This window comes from Pantherophis guttatus, chromosome 4 (genome assembly GCF_059756535.1).
Source record: "Pantherophis guttatus breed Tessera chromosome 4, ASM5975653v1, whole genome shotgun sequence".
Classification (NCBI taxonomy): Eukaryota; Metazoa; Chordata; class Lepidosauria; order Squamata; family Colubridae; genus Pantherophis; species Pantherophis guttatus.
The window spans coordinates 94,439,943-94,456,164 of record NC_142066.1 but is presented as its reverse complement, the minus strand read 5'-3'; the positions used below and the strand labels follow the sequence as shown (position 1 = coordinate 94,456,164).

The 16,222-nt window shown below is 45.4% G+C and overlaps 1 protein-coding gene across 4 annotated transcripts in view; it reads left to right on the top strand.

Moving 5' to 3' along the window:
- Nucleotides 1-16,222, top strand: part of TRAK1 (trafficking kinesin protein 1) — a 495,341-nt gene that overhangs the window by 139,751 nt on the left and 339,368 nt on the right. Inside the window, exon 1 of one of the 4 annotated variants that reach the window (XM_087894142.1) lies at nucleotides 14,098-14,123. The exons of 2 other annotated variants lie outside the window; for them this stretch is intronic. The gene's annotated coding sequence lies outside the window, so the exon portion shown is untranslated. Of the gene's footprint in view, nucleotides 1-14,097; nucleotides 14,124-16,222 lie in introns of those variants that run through there. One more of the 4 variants, XM_087894141.1, reaches the window with a different exon arrangement.

Genomic DNA, 16,222 nt, shown 5'->3' with positions numbered 1-16,222 from the left:
GGCTAGCGCACTAGGCGCCATTGCAGCCGCGGCAGGAGCGCTCATGACGAGCCACACTGCCCTACTTGAAGATGGAGCGACAGTCGCACTGGGTGCCATTAAGACTGTGGAAGGAGCACTCATGAAGAGCCAGACTGCATAATTTGGGAATGGAGCGGCTGGCGCACTAGTCGCCATTGCAGCCACAGCAGAAGCGTTCATGACAAGCCAGACTGTCCAACTTGAGGATGGAGCAGCGGGCGCATTAGGCGCCATTACGGCTGCGGCAGGAACGCTCATAGGAGCCGGACTGTCCAAACTGTGAACAGAGCGGTTGACGGTTAAGTGCCGTTATGGCCACAGCAGGCATACTCATAAGAGTCATACTGCTGAGATGCGGTTGGAGCAGCTGACGCCCTAGGCGCCATTGCAGCCGCAGCAGGAGTGCTCATATCGAGCCAAGTTGCCTGACTGGCGGATGGAAAGGCTGGCGTTTTAGGCGCTGTTATGACCGAGGCATGGGCGCTTCTAATAAGCAGGCTGCCATTTTTGTATTTAGTGGTTGGCGCACTAGGCGCCAAATTTTTTGGGCCGTGGCAGGAGCTTAAACTGACGAGGCGCCTCATGGCTGCAGCGTAGAGTTCCTGATAGGCCAGGCTGCCTGATCCCAGGGGAAGATGTGGCGAAACCACTTGGCTCTATCTCACAGTGCCTCCTCCCTTCGGCTCGTGGAGCGGGGAGCACAGGGAATAGTCACAACCATGACAGTAGTGCCCTTTGGTCAGGGCGGTTTTAACTGCATCCGTTGCAACTCAACAGAAGTTCTGACATTACGGCAGAAGTGTTCGGCTGGGCCGATCTGCCCCTTCAAAAAGGTAATGGGACGGCTGCTTTTAGCGGTGGTGGAGGTAGAGATCTTAAGCGCCTAATTACCCCAGATCATGGGCCGATTGGGCCGCAGCGTCAGTATTTTACAGCCCCGTCTTCCTGCCACACCTAATTTCCCGCCTTAGACACAGCTTCAGTGGCAACTGAGTTGCTTGCCAGCTCTAGATCTAGGCGACAGGGGACAGCATTGCTTCAAGCAAACCGTCCTGTCAAGGACTTACAAGAGCTGTGATTGAAGGTTTTACCAATTAAAAAAATCCTTGGCCCGGGATCCTTCAGGATTTTCAACCATGTCGTGCCCCTGGCTACTTCCACCCCTATCCGAGGCTGTTGCCACGATTGTTTGCGAGTCCTTTCCCTATGGAGGAAGGGCACTCTTCTCATTTCAGGTCTTCTCCAGTAGTGCTTGGCAGGACCATTGACTGTGGATGGTTGGTCTTCGGTGGGGGAACCTTTCGCCTGTAGGCAGGGTTCCTGTTTCCAGTGCTACAGGTTTCCAGAATTTCTCCTGGGGGATAATCTTGACGGGGGCACCACCGTGGGGGTTGTTCCCCGGCCGCTGTCGTCTGTCACAGAGGTTAGTACAATGGTTTGGCCACCCTCTGTTCAGCCTCCTGCCATTCTTTCAGGGAGTGGACTGCATTTCCTTTGCAGCACCCTTTGGCGGTGGGTGGTAGGGTTTCGGACCAGACTACGTCCCTCCCGTATGACTAACTGGCTTTGGTAAGTCTCATTCCTGGATGATCTTCCCCGATTCACTGGAGAATGGGCATTGGTCCTACCTGATATGCCCTTTCTCAACATGAGGGGAAGATCCTCCAGCCCCACCCTGTTGACCGTCTGGTCCGTAGTCCCGGGGGGGGGGCTTCTATGTGTTTACAGGTGGTGAATCTCAGCTTCGCTATGTTTTCATTGAACTGGGGAGCGCCTGGACAGGAGTAGGCGTGGCCAAGGAAGTTTGACTCGTCTCCAAGCAGAGAAGCAGAGCAATACCTATTCTTGGGTGATCTTCCCCTCACACTGAGAAAGGGCGTATCAGGTAGGACCAACGCCCAGTTGGATTCAAACTGAGATCATTCTATCATTTTGGGGATTGTATCCCAGTATTACTTTTCCTACTCTTTTATTGAAGGCTACTCCATTTCTTCTGAAGGATTCTTGCCCGCAGTAGTATACCTGATGGTCATCTGAACTAAATTCACCCATTCCTGTCCATTTTAGTTCGCTGATTCCTAAGATGTCAATGTTCAGCCTTGTCATCTCATGTTTGACCATGTCCAGCTTATCTTGATTCATGGATCTTACATTCCAGGTTCCTATGGAGGAAAAACCTTTATAGCATCAGACTTTCCTTTCACCACCAGATGCATCCACAGCTGAGTGTCCTTTTGGCTTTGGCCCAGTCGCTTCACTCATTCTGGCGCTACTAGTACTAGCCCTCTGCTCTTCCCCAGTAGCATATTGGACACCTTCCAACCTGAGGGGCTCATCTTCCAGCGTTATATCTTTTTTCCTTTTGGTACTGTCCATGGGTTTTCATGGCAAAGATACTGAAGTGGGTTGCCATTTCCTTCTCCAGTGGATCATGTTTTGTCAGAACTCTCTGCAATGGCCTGTCGGTCTTGGGTGTCTCTGCATGGCATAACTCATAGCTTCATTGAGCTACGCAAGCCGCTTCACCACGACAAGGCAGTCATCCGTGAAGGGGTTTCCAAGCCATAATCCATCACTAAACCAAAATTCAGCATTATACCAGACATTACATTCATTTTTATTTATTTATGCAATGTATGATTATAATAATAAGCTATAATAAAATTGATAGGGAGTGAGTAAAAGTGTTCAGTATGTGGCATTGTTTTTGAGGGCCATATTTCTTCAGATATTGGGATCCACCTGATATATACATGGGATAATATAAATGATAGAGGAGATTGAAAATTCATAATGGAGATAACTCTCCTGGTTGCCACTTTTCCTCCCCCCTCTTATTATTTTATTTCTCCCCTGCAGTTTACAGGAAAGGACCATATAGATTTAGTGGTGGTAGGAACAGAGTTCTTTTATAACAGATTTGAATTAAACAGATAATTGCTGGTAGTCTAAGGTTGTAAATTGCATATCCCAGATTTTGAAAATCTTTCAAATTTCTCATAATGATTTCAGCTTAATTTACCATATAGTCTTATTCTTATTCCCTTGTCTTTGAAATTAACTGTGGCAATAAAATAGTTCAAATTATTTTTTTCATTGCTGTTTTGTGTAAATATTAGAGATAATCTTCTAAGTGGGCCCAGAATCTCAGTTGTTGAGTGAAGTGGTGGCACGGTGGTTAAGAATGCAGGATTGCAGACTTCCGGTGGCTCCGCAGACATTCGAAGACGGTCTCCATAGACCGCCAGCCACCCGATCTGTAAAAAACCGCCCTGACAGCGCTGAACAGCTGTCTGGCGGTTTGAAAAAACTCTCCTTCGGGCAAAGAAGGAGAGGAGAGTCGGAGGGGGTGGGTAGAGCTCCCCGATTGTCACTGGATTAATTCCAGGGACTCGGAGGGCGAGAGCTCCCCAGTTCTCCCCTCCCTTTGCTCCGGATCGCTGGTGCCTCTGATTCACAGAGCAAGACGTCTGCGTCCAATTCTGCCGGCAAACAGTGAGTTCTAATGATTTCTTAAGGCAGACAGAGCGGAAGCAAGAGTGCAAGCCTCTTTAAATAATAAACTGAGCTTAACCCCGTGAATACATTGTTGCAAATGGAGCTCTCTTGAGCTGGAGGCTGGAGAGGAAGCCTTTGTTAAGGGCGGAAGGGAAAGTGAAAGTTAAAAGGAAATTGCTTGTTAAGAACCCTTTGCCTGAAGAATAAACTGCTGGGGATTGATTACAGTTGGAAGAGAGGACTGTTTATTTTGGAAAAACTTTGAAATACACTTTGTAAGACTGCTTATAAGACTTTCTGGCTGCAAAAAGGAAAAATTCTTTTTAAAATAAAAATGGCTGCTAAACAACTAAAGCCACCAACTTCTAAAGGGGGAGGAGGCTCTCCTGTAGTGACTCCAAAACAACAACTTCCGGCTGATGCACAGTCACAAGACCTTAAAGAATTTATAATGAGTGCCCTGAACAATCAGGCAGAAATGATGAAAGGATTCTCAGAGGAGTTAAAGAAACTTACAAACGTGGTGAAAGAAAAACATGATGAAATAAGAGATGACATTGTTTTTGCAGTTTCAGGACTGGCTACTCACATGTTAAAGATTGAGGAGAGAGTACGGGAGATTGATGATGCTAACTTAGATCTTGAAGCTAAAGTAGGAGAGATTATGACACAGACAGAGAAAGTGGATGACGAGATGGTCATGTTACAGTACAGATCAATGGAATTTGCCCTGAGGCTGAGAGGGTTGAAAGAGAAGAGTGGTGAAAATTTAAAAGATGTTTGTTCCAACGCCTTAGCAGAGCTGATCTTAGAAAGGCCAGAAGATTTGGCATTCCAAATGGACAAAATTTACAGGGTTAATTCCTGGCTGGCAAAACAAAAGCAACTACCAAGGGATGTGGTGATTTATTTTACAACAAGGAGATTTAGAAATGACATTTTGCAAGCCTCTTACAGAAATAAGATTAAAGTGGAGGGACAAGAATTGGTGGTTTTGAAAGAGCTTCCTCCTAAAATGTTAAGAGACAGAAAGCAGTTTGGTTTTTTGGTGAACGAATTAAGAAATCAACAGCTCCAGTACAGATGGGACGTCCCATTTGGGATAATAGTGACATATGCTGGGCAAAGGCATCGTTTAAACACAGTTGGAAAGGCAAAAGACTTTTATGCTAATATTTTAAAGGCTGGAAGGCCACCCTCACCAGGGGGTGCTGGAAAGCAATTGGAAGTTACGCAGCAAGAGAAAGGTGGAGCACAACTACAAACCTATGCTCAAGCACTAGCTGGAGGAGCTAACTTGGAAGATCCATTACTGAGTGGGGGTCAACCACCAACTCTTGAGGCACTAACGAAGATACAACTGCCAGAAGATCAACGAATTACAAGAGCTACTTACAAACAACATTTGGCACAACAACCTCAAGATCCAACTCAACAAGTCCAAAAAACACAAGCAGTGGGAGGAGCTAGGCCGAAATCTAAGATGGCGGAGGAGGTTCAGCTGATGCTCTCAAAGCTTGGAATGCCCAGAGATGGCAAATAAATTTTTATCCTGGAATGTCAATGGTTTAAATTCTCCACAAAAAAGAAAGAAAATATTTCATTACTTGAAACAATTTCAGAACGATGTTATTTGTTTGCAAGAAACCCATATTAAATCTTCAGATCAAAAGTATTTGATAAATTCGAAATTAGGTATACATTTTGTGGCTTCAGCACCAGAAAAGAAAAATGGCCTAGTTATATATGTTAAAAGAGGCTTAGTGGCTAATTTAATTGAGGCTGATACTCAAGGTAGATATATTGCAATTGAATTAATAACACAGAATGGGAAGATGCTAGTAGTTGGAGTATATGCACCTAATCAACAACAAGAAAAATTTTACAAACTTTTACATACCAAAATTTTACAATGGGATTACAGATCTTTACTTTTAATGGGTGATTGGAATGGGGTATTAAATACCCAGAAGGATAAAAAAAGTCTTTCCAAGACCACCATGCGTGCCAAGTTGCCTAAATCTTTTTTTGATATTTTGGAGGATATCGAACTCAGAGATATATGGAGAGAAAGGAATGCGTTGGAGAGTGATTTTACTTTTTTTTCAGATAGGCATCAATCTTTTTCTAGGATTGATTTTATATTAACTACAAATGATCTTTTTTCTAGGGTGAAGAGTACGAAGATATGTCCAAGAACATTAACTGATCATAGTCCGGTTTGGGTGGAACTAGAGCAGGAAAGAGGGGAAAGGAGGTCTTGGAGGCTAAACGAGAACTTATTTAGATATGAAGATAATCTCTTTGAGCTTAAAAAACAATTGAAAGAATTTTTTATTAATAATATGAATAAGTTAAAAAGGTTAAATACTTAGGGGTATATATAGCAGCTTCAAATGCAAAATTATATAAAAACAATTATGAGGTACTTTGGCAGAAGGTACAGAAGGATATGGAAAATTGGAAAAAACTACAGTTGTCTTTATTGGGAAGAATTGCAGCAATTAAAATGAATGTTTTACCTAGATTCTTATTTTTATTTCAAATGATACCTGTGCTTAAGAAAGACGAAAATCTAAAAGTATGGCAGAAAGGTGTTAATACTTTTATTTGGGCTGGGAAAAAACCCAGAATAAAAATGAAAATTATACAAGATATACGTGAAAGAGGGGGTCTTAAAATGCCTAATTTAAGATTGTATTATGAAGCAGCGGTGTTATCACATATTAGTGATTGGTTTAATCTAACTGAGAGTAGAGTTCTGAATGTAGAAGGTTATGATTTGTTATATGGATGGCATGCTTATTTGTTATATGATAAAAAAGTGGATAAAGTATTCAAGGTTCATATATTAAGAAATGCTTTGTTAAGGGTTTGGAAAAAATATCAGTATAAGTTAAATTACAAGATACCTGTATGGGCAAATCCTAGACATGCAATAGAAAATATAAGTATAGAACAAAAACAGGAGGTGATTATTTATAAAGAGCTTCTTACTATGGAAAGGGGGGTAATGTACTTGAAATCTCTAGATACGTTGAGAGAAGAAGGTATAATTTATACATGGTTTCAGTATGGTCAGCTTCAAGCTAGATGGAAGGAAGATCAAAAAACTGGCTTTGTGCAAAATGAGGAGAATTTGGTAAAACAAATTAGAGATCAAAAACAAATGCATATTAAAAGGTTGTATAATGTTTTATTAGAAATAGATTCCGAGACGGAATTGGTTAAAGACTGTATGATTAAATGGGCACAAAACTTTCAGGAACCAATAATGATGGAGACTTGGGAAAAAATTTGGATTAGAAATGTGAAATTTACACAAGCACAAAATTTAAGAGAAAACTTTTACAAAATGTTTTATAGATGGCATTTAGATCCCAAAAAGTTATCATGTATGTATCCTAATGTGCAAGCTAAATGTTGGAGATGTGACTGTGATGACGCAACTTATTATCATATATGGTGGACTTGTAGAAAAATCAAAGCATTTTGGATAAAGATTTGGTGGGTGATGCAGAATATTCTTAAAAAGAAACTGAAATTTACTCCACAGTTGTTTTTATTGGGTATAACCACAGATTGTACAGTTGTAGAGACTAAATTGATTTTGAACTTGATAACAGCAGCAAGATTGTTGGTTGCACAACATTGGAAGAAGGATTTTTTGCCTACTATTGATGATTGGATATTGAAAGTAACTAATTTAGCTGAAATGGCTAAAATTTCAGCATTTTTGAAGGATCACACACAAGAAAGATATATACAGGACTGGAGAAGATGGATTGATTATATACAAAATAAGTATCAGACCAAAAAATATCAAATAGCTTACGAATGATTTTTTTTTCTTATTATTTGTACAAGTGCTATATAAGTGATATTAGAAATATTATGTTTAAGAAATAGGATTTCATATATGGGGGGTTAAGGGAATTTTTCTTTTAGGGGTGTTAGCATAATTGGTTATGCAATTTAGCTTACTGTTAAAGCTTAATAGAAATACCTTGTGTTCTGCTCTGGGAAGTCGGGGAAGGGGAGGGGGGTGGGGGTTGTGGGGAAATTGTATTTGTTGTAAAACTCTTTCAATAAAAAAAAAAAAAAAAAGAATGCAGGATTGCAGGCTAATTCAGCTCGCTGCCAGAAGTTCAGTCCTGACCGGCTCAAGATTGACTAAGCCTTCCATCCTTCTAAGGTTGGTAAAATGTGGACCCAGATTGTTGGGGCAATATGCTGACTCCAAACCGCTTAGAGGGGGCTGTAAAGCACTGTGAAGAGGTATATAAGTTTAAATGCTACTGCTGTTAAGTGAGATACCGCATGACTGCTTTGCTCTAAAATTGTAATCCTGGCTCTGCCAGTTGAAATCTGTTCCATCAGTGCATTAAGGGGTTTCCCTTTTCTTGGCACGCTGGAGGAACAGACCTAAAATCTGGCAATAATGCTAGTGAACAGGAGGGAGAGAAAAGCTCTCAGTATGCTGGGAGAGTAGATCTCAAATCCAAAGTCCCCCCCTGCTTGCAACTTGCCCTGCCAGTTCCCCCACTGAGTTTTTGGGGAACCCGGTAGAGAAAATGGTGATCATATGATTGGAGGGGACTTGGCAACCAGTCAGAAGTGGAACAGATTGCCAAGCACCCAAAATTTGGTTCTGTTACCAAGGGGGTGGAGTTCTGTGTAATATTTTATGATGGTTAGAAGTGCTTTATAGGCTGTAAAGAACTAACTCCAAAACTGAACAGTGACTGGTAACAGTCATTAAATGAAGTCATAAGTTGGAAACTACCTATATTCCATTTAGAAGATAATAAAATTGCCTTCCTTGAATTTGAGTATATCTTCAGACATTAATGAATTACACTGCCTGTCGAGCCCTGGCCAGGGCTCGCCATCTCCGGGACGCTGGGGTGTTTGGGACCAGATGGGGCGCTCACCTGACCTCCCGGCACAGCGGCATCAGCTCTGTGCAGCAGCTAGAGAATCGGGCGTTGCAGAAGCTGGAGAATCGGGCGATGCAGCCAAAACCTACCGGCAGTGTCCTATGATGTCAGAGCTGTGACGCTGGGCGGCACAGAACTCAACAGCTGGTGTGGGAGGGGGGAATTTTGAATTAGTTTGCCGGATGGTGGTTTGGGAGCGGGGAAAAATATAAATAGCGCTGCACAGCGGCTGCGTGCAGCGCTGACTTAAACTGTGTGTTCCGGCCCGTTTTATTCTTCTTGCTGTGCTGCTGCTTATCTTGAATAAAAGATTGTTAAAGGACACTGCTTCTGATGATTTCTTGGTGGACACGGTCTGGATGACAGACGGAACCTCTTATTCCGTTCCCAGCTTTGCTGCTCTTGCCTGCTGCTGAGGCATGAGGATGGAGGAAGGGTCGATGCCAGAGGAGGTGGAAACGGAGCTGTTAGCCGAGGCAGCTGGGGGCGAGACGCTCATAGAGGAGGAGGTCCAGGGGGAGCCTATTGAGCAGCCGGTGGTGAAGCCCAAGGTACAACAGACCCCGGAGGAGGAATGCCAAGAGCAGAACGATGCCCAGCCGCAGAGAGGCAGTCCTGTACAAACAGCCACAGGGGACTGGTGGCACAGCTCTGCTCTCACTGGACTGAAACTGCCAACACCCCCCCCCCTTTTGGGTCCAGCCTTCCAGGGCTGGAGGGAGAGACAGTGGATAGAGGAAGAAGAGGGGGAATGGGGTTATGACACCGGGCCCAGTGCTATGGATAACCTCCAGGACTGCTTTGGGGAGGCAAGCTTCCGTGACACCCCCTCATGGCAACCGTGGGCCACTGGTTTGGAACCTGGGCAAGCACCATCCTGGCAGGACACTGGGACGTTTAGTTCAGGGGGTCGTTTCCGCCTTGCCAGCCCGAAGTTGCGGAAAGAGCAGGCCCCAACCCAATTAGAGGACCGCACGGCTGCATGGGACCAGGAGTCCTCTCCGGGCAAGGGATTTATGTGACGCCAGGAGCACCAACCGGAGCGGCAACCCCGGGCACAAGAGAGGGCCCCTGCGAGAGGTCTCCAAAGACCAACAGCAGGCCAGGCTCACATTGACCGAAGGGGTGTGGCGGCGAGAAGGCCACCTGACCCGCCGCAGATGTGGGCCCCAGCTCCAGACATGTGGGTGCCACCCACTTGGGGCCCTCCTGCTTTGCAGGCCACTTTTGATGGGAGTCCAGATCGGGTGGCTTTATTTTTCAGCCAGGTAATAAGTCATCTGGACCAGTATGGACGCTGGTACCCTTCCCAATGGGCCATGGTCGTGGCCATAATGGCAGTCTTGACTGGGGACGCTGCTGATTGGGTGGCTAGCCTGCACAGTAACCACGCTAGGGAGCTGGTCGATGTTGGGAGATTCCTGGAGGCCCTCCGGTCTACCTTTGAGAATGAGTCTAGTGTGCAGGTGGTGGAGGGTGACCTGGTTGCCCTTAAACAGAGGGGTGCTCCCGCTAAAGACTATGTAAGAGACTTCAGGAAGATTGCAAGTCGCTTGGTGGGCTGGCCAGAACTGATGTTGGTCCAACTATTCCGCATGGGCTTGGACCGAGAACTACGACAAGCCTGTGTGTACCGGGGTCTGGCACCACGTTTGGCAATATGGTTTAAGGCTGCTATAGAACTGGATCTTGGCCTCCGGGAGTTCCGAGCTCGACCTGAGAGTAGTGAAAGCCAGAGGAAAGGCCAGATGGACAGAGCGACAGAAAAACCCCAAGGCATAAAAGAACCTAGACCGGCTGTATTCTCCGAACCACCGGAGAGGTCCCAGCGACCCGGATTCCGATGTTTCCGGTGTAACCTGGTGGGCCACCGAGCAGCAGAGTGCCCGTCGCCAACACCTCGGCCACAACCCCAGAGGTCGATCACCGGAACGGCGTCAAGAGGGTGAACACGACAGCCACCCGAGAAATCCCGGGCAGCCCAGGGCCCCAAGACAGCTACAGAGTCTCAGACCAGGGGTCCTGCAACAATCCCAGTGGTGGGGAAGTTTCCTGTGGTGGACGGGGACAGTGACGATGAGGATCTGGAAGACCCAAAGGTGAGCGATCCCATTTGCCCTTTTGTGATACTGGTGATGATAAGGACCCCTCGAGCCATTATGGGGCTCATTATACGACTCGTTATGGGGCCCTAGTGGATTCGGGGTGTACCCAGTGCCTTATCCGTCAAGCAGTGGTGGATGACTTGGGGTTGCGGGTGAGACGGCTAAAAGCTCCCATAACATTTGAACAGATGGATGGATCATTGTTGGGGGGGGGCACCGGCTACCCATGTGACAGAGAAGGTACACCTGGAGATAGGAGACCACCGGGAGGTGATCGCCTTATAGTCATTGAAAAGATGCTAGAACCAATAATATTGGGTTTAGCTTGCCTAGATAAGTGGCAATCCACCATCTGGTGGGAATGGGGGTATTGGAAACTGTGGCTGGCTGTCGATCCAGCACAGCTTGACGTGGCTAGGGACCCCCGTGCGTCCTCTATGGAGGGGCATAAAGGGCTGGGCTGTGCTACGACGGTACCCCCTATGGAAAGAGACTTCCCTAGTGTTTATGAGGATCTTGCACTCGTATTTAGCGAAGAGGAGAGTGAGGTCTTGCCTCCCCATCGGCCTACGGACTGTGCTATAGAATTGGTGCCTGGAGCCACACTACCAAAACCAAGGATGTATTCTATGACCCAGAAGGAAATAGCAGAGCTACGGCGATACATCGATAAGAACTTGGCTAGGGGGTTCATTAAACCCAGTAGATCACGTATGGCAGCCCCTGTCCTTTTCAGGGAGAAGAAGGACGGGGGGTTGCGCTTATGTGTCGATTTCTGAGGATTAAATGCAGTTTGTGTGAAGCATTTGTACCCGCTCCCCCTGATGAAGGACCTCTTAGCCAGGTTGGCGACTGGGCGTATTTTCACGAAATTGGATCTGCGAGAGGCATATTATCGGGTTCGTATCAAGCCAGGGGACGAGTGGAAAACCACTTTCAACTGTCCCCTCGGCAGTTACCAGTTTCAAGTCATGCAGTTCGGTCTCCAGGGCGCTCCTGCAGTTTTTATGCAGCTCATCAACGAGGTGCTGCATGAACATTTGTACAGGGGTGTTCTGGTGTACTAATATTTACCCAAACTATGGAAGAACACGTCAAGTTGGTGCATCAGGTGTTACGAAAGTTGTTGGCGGCCAAACTGTTTGTGGAATTGTCGGAATATGAGTTCCACAAAAACAAGAATAGACTACCTGGGTTACCGAATATCGGCGGACGGTGTGGAAATGGACCCACGAAAGGTCCAGGCAATCGTGGACTGGCAAGCCCCAGGGACTAGAAGATAGCTCCAGAGTTTCCTCGGTTTTGCCAATTTTTATCGACAATTTATCTCTGCATTTGCTACGATAGCGTTGCCTCCAACAGACTTATTGCGTACCAAGCCGCACACCTCCAAACCAAAGCCCGGCCAGTCGTTACATTGGACCACAGCATGTCAAACAGCGTTCGAACAATTGAAATACCTGTTCACTAAAGAACCAGTCCTTAAACATCCTGATCCAACACTAGCGTTCATCGTTCAGATAGACCCCAGTGACGTAGCTGTAGCGGCTGTTATTTTACAGAAGGACGGGCGGGGTTGTCTGCGACTGTGTGCATACACCTCCCGCAAATTAAGTCCCACCGAACGAGGATGGGCTATATGGGAGAAAGAGGCCTTTGCTGTGAAATGGGCGTTGATGACATGGCGTCACCTTCTTGAGGGGGCAGCGCATCCGTTTGAAGTCTGGACGGATCATAAGAACCTGGAGGCCCTACAAACACCGAGACGGTTGTCCCCTAAACAAGTGCGATGGTCGCAATACTTCCATAGGTTCTCCTTCCGCTTGAAATAAGTACTGGCTGGGAAAAATTTCCTTGCAGATGCCTTGTCTCGAATGCCACAATACCATAGCAGAAGGGAGGAAGTCGTAGAAGCTCTTATACAGCCCAGTCAGGGGTCACATGATATGTCAACCGTGCTTTGTTCAGAGGGGTCCTTTGTAACTGAACTCAAGGCCGCGCTGAACAATGATCAATGGTTGACACAGAACCGAGCCTTACTTACCATTCGGGAGGGGTTAGCGTGGAAAGGCGATAAAGTGTATGTTCCAGAGTCGCTGAGAACGTATGTTCTACGCCGTTGTCATGATTCAAAACCGGCAGGACATTTCGGCTATTTAAAAACACTTCATCTTGTCAGGCGACAATTTTGGTGGCTGCAGATGCGCGGCCAGATCGAGAAATATGTAAGAGGATGTTCAAATTTTGCGGCGGCTAAACCATGGTCAGGAAAACCGACTGGACTGTTACAGACGGTAAGTGATCCCAGTAAGCCGTGGGAAGAGATCGCTATGGACTTTATAGTTGATCTTCCCCCTAGTGATGGATATAATGTGATCTGGACGGTGATGGATTTGTTCTCGAAGCAAGCTCATTTCGTGCCCTGTAAGGGATTACCATCTGCACGATGTCTAACCGACATGTTTCTCCAACACATTTATCGCCTTCATGGAGTTCCTAAGCGGATTATTTCGGACCGCGGAGTCCAATTCACCGGTAAATTTTGGAAGTGCTTCATACAACGTATAGGCTCCACCCAAGGGTTAAACTCTGCGTTTCACCCCAGTACCAATGGAGCAGCAGAGCGAGCTAATGCTGCAGTTGAGCGATACTTTCGTTGCTACGTTTCTTACCAGCAATCTGATTGGTCCAGGCTGATCCCTTTCGCAGAAGTAGCTTATAATAACGTCATTCATCGTAGCACAGGCCTTTCCCCCTTTCAGGTCGTATATGGTCGAGACTTCCCAATCATACCGGAGGTAGAGCCTCCATCAACCAGCGTGGACACCCCTAGTAGTTGGGCAGAGAAAATCCGCCGCATATGGCCAAACGTTAAGATAGCATTGCAAAAAGCGGTAGACGAATATAAGACCTACAGAGATAAAAGAAGGGCAGACCCAAAGCCATTTCAAGTAGGAGGTAAAGTATACCTGTCAACCAAATATCTAAAGCTTAGGTTGCCGAGTAGGAAGCTGGGTCCAAAATACTTGGGGCCTTTCCCGATTACCCGATAATCAACCCTGTAACAGTAGTCCTCAAATTACCCTCGCTTTTGGGTAGAATACATCCTGTGTTTCACAGTAGTCTGTTGAAACCGGTAGTAGATAGACCCACCGATGCGTCCAACCCACCAGGCCCTATACATACGAACCAATACGAAATAGATAAGATATTAGATTCTAGATATTGTAAGGCAGACTCCAGTATTTAGTAAAGTGGGAAGGATATCCCTTAGCACAAGTCTCCTGGGTAGCAAAATCTGACATGCATGCTACACGCCTGGTACGGAGGTTCCACCGCAGGTATCCTAACAAGCCACAGCCTGCAGAGACTGTATCTACAGTAATTAATACCTCTCCTCTTCCTCCCGCAGGTGGACCCTTGTTAGAGGGGAACTGCCTGTCGAGTCCTGGCCAGGGCTCGCCATCTCCGGGACGCTGGGGTATTTGGGACTAGACAGGGCGCTCACCTGACCTCCCGGCACAGCGGCATCGACTCTGTGCAGCAGCTAGAGAATCGGGTGATGCAGCCGAAACCTACTGGCGCTGTCCTATGACGTCAGAGCTGCGACGTTGGGCAGCACAGAACTCAACAGCTGGTGTGGGAGGGGGGAATTTTGAATTAGTTTGCCAGATGGTGGTTTGGGAGCGGGGAAAAATATAAATAGCGGTGCACGGCGGCTGCGTGCAGCGCTAACTTAAACTGTGTGTTCCGGCCCGTTTGGTTCTTCTTGCTGTGCTGCTGATTATCTTGAATAAAAGATTGTTAAAGGATGCTGCTTCTGATGATTTCTTGGTGGACACGGTCTGGATGACAGACGGAGCCGAGACTGCCCTTTTTGAAAACCATAGATAATTAGAGAATAAAAGAATAATCTAGATAGGAAATTTATCAGTTAGAATTGGAATACTTTTCAGGGTAGGTAACCCCAAGAGAATTTAGCAGTTACCTGTGACATATAAACAATACAAGAATTATTTTCAAAAACATTCAATACATCACCCTTGGCAATATCTTTTTAGATTGCTATTTATTGAAACTTCCTTTTATGAAAGAACAAATATGGAAGTTATTTATTTTTATGCTAACATACTTTTTTTGTCAACTCATCATGAATTGATTTTATAATTTGAGTCTTTGGTTTTTCTTCACTTGTATATAATGGTAGTATGGGATTCATCTGCCTTGTGCAGCTTTCTTTTTATTTTTAGAAATTCTGTCCTCATTCTCATCCTTTCTCTATCTCCCTATTTCTTATTATGAGTGTCACAGGATATTCAGTAGACTTCAAAGAGTTTCAGTTGTGGTAATTAAGCATATGCCTTTGTGTATTACTAAGATGAAAAAAATAATAAACAAGCATGGAATCCATGAACATAATTAATTCAAATATAGGGAGATTTAAAAAAGAAGACACTGAAGAAGAAGGACTGACATACTGTTCATATTTTTATGTGGTTCCTTTCTTCTAATGGGAAAGTCACTACCTTGAAACTTGTTCCTGAACTGGGAATTTGGTTCATTGCTTATAATACAACAAAGAAAGAAAGGAGAATGAAGAGGGAAGGAAAAAGAGGAAAAGGGAAGAAGGAAGGAAGGATGGATGGATCCCCCCGGTCCTGCCCAGGCCACCACAGGCGTCCTCCGACATGAGCAATGTTGAGCTGGTCATGCCTGCCCTCTTCCGCTCCAGCCCCCCCCAAGTCAACCACAACCCTGATGCGGCCCTCAACAAAATCGAGTTTGACACCCCTGGACCGAGGCATAGAGCTCTAAGAGCCAAAAAGGTTTATGCAAAACCTTAATTGTATAAGGCAGCTTGTTTGTTATATCTAATGATTGGCTATAGTTCAAGGCTTTAGAATGCTTTTAGTTATCTGCTCATGTTTTTCCTGCCCATATTATAACTATTGAGGATTTGTAGTTGCAGGAGGAACATCACTGTCCTCCTGCCCTCCTGTACCTTTTCCAAAAATCTGCTCTGTTAACTTTCCTAATTGTACAGAGCAGATTTTTGCAAAAAAAAAAAAGGTGACACAAGGAGGATTTAGTTGTGTGTGTGTGTGTGTGTGTGTGTGTGTGTGTAAAATCTATTTCTCTGTTCCATCGTGAGGTTGTTAATGTCTTCAAATCTTCTTGGTTGTATGTTGTAGTTTGAAACAAAGACTGCAGGCTCAAATTCTAATTCATAGGAAAAACAGTTGAAGAAAATCTCTATAGATAGTCCTTGCTTAGTGACTATTCACTTAGTGATTGTTAAAAACCATGGTGACACTGAACAAATAATACTCCACTTCCTAAGTTTAAAGTTAAAGCGCCCACATGGTCACAACATCAAATTTCAGGCAGCCTACATACACTTAAGGGTGCTTAAATTCCCCCTCCTATCTAACTCCTCCCAATCTTTGCCCTTTTAGCTGCTCTCAGGAAGCAGCATTCCTCACTGGAAGCAGTGGTTTTGGGGCTGAAGTAGGGGGCTCAGAAACTTTTCAAATGATGTGCGCAATTTGGAGAACAGTGGGTTCAGCCTTCTCACAAGGTTTCGAAATGCCACAGAAGTCTTCCAAAGCATTGCAAGAACAACATATACTATTTGGAGAATAATGTGAATCACCTCAG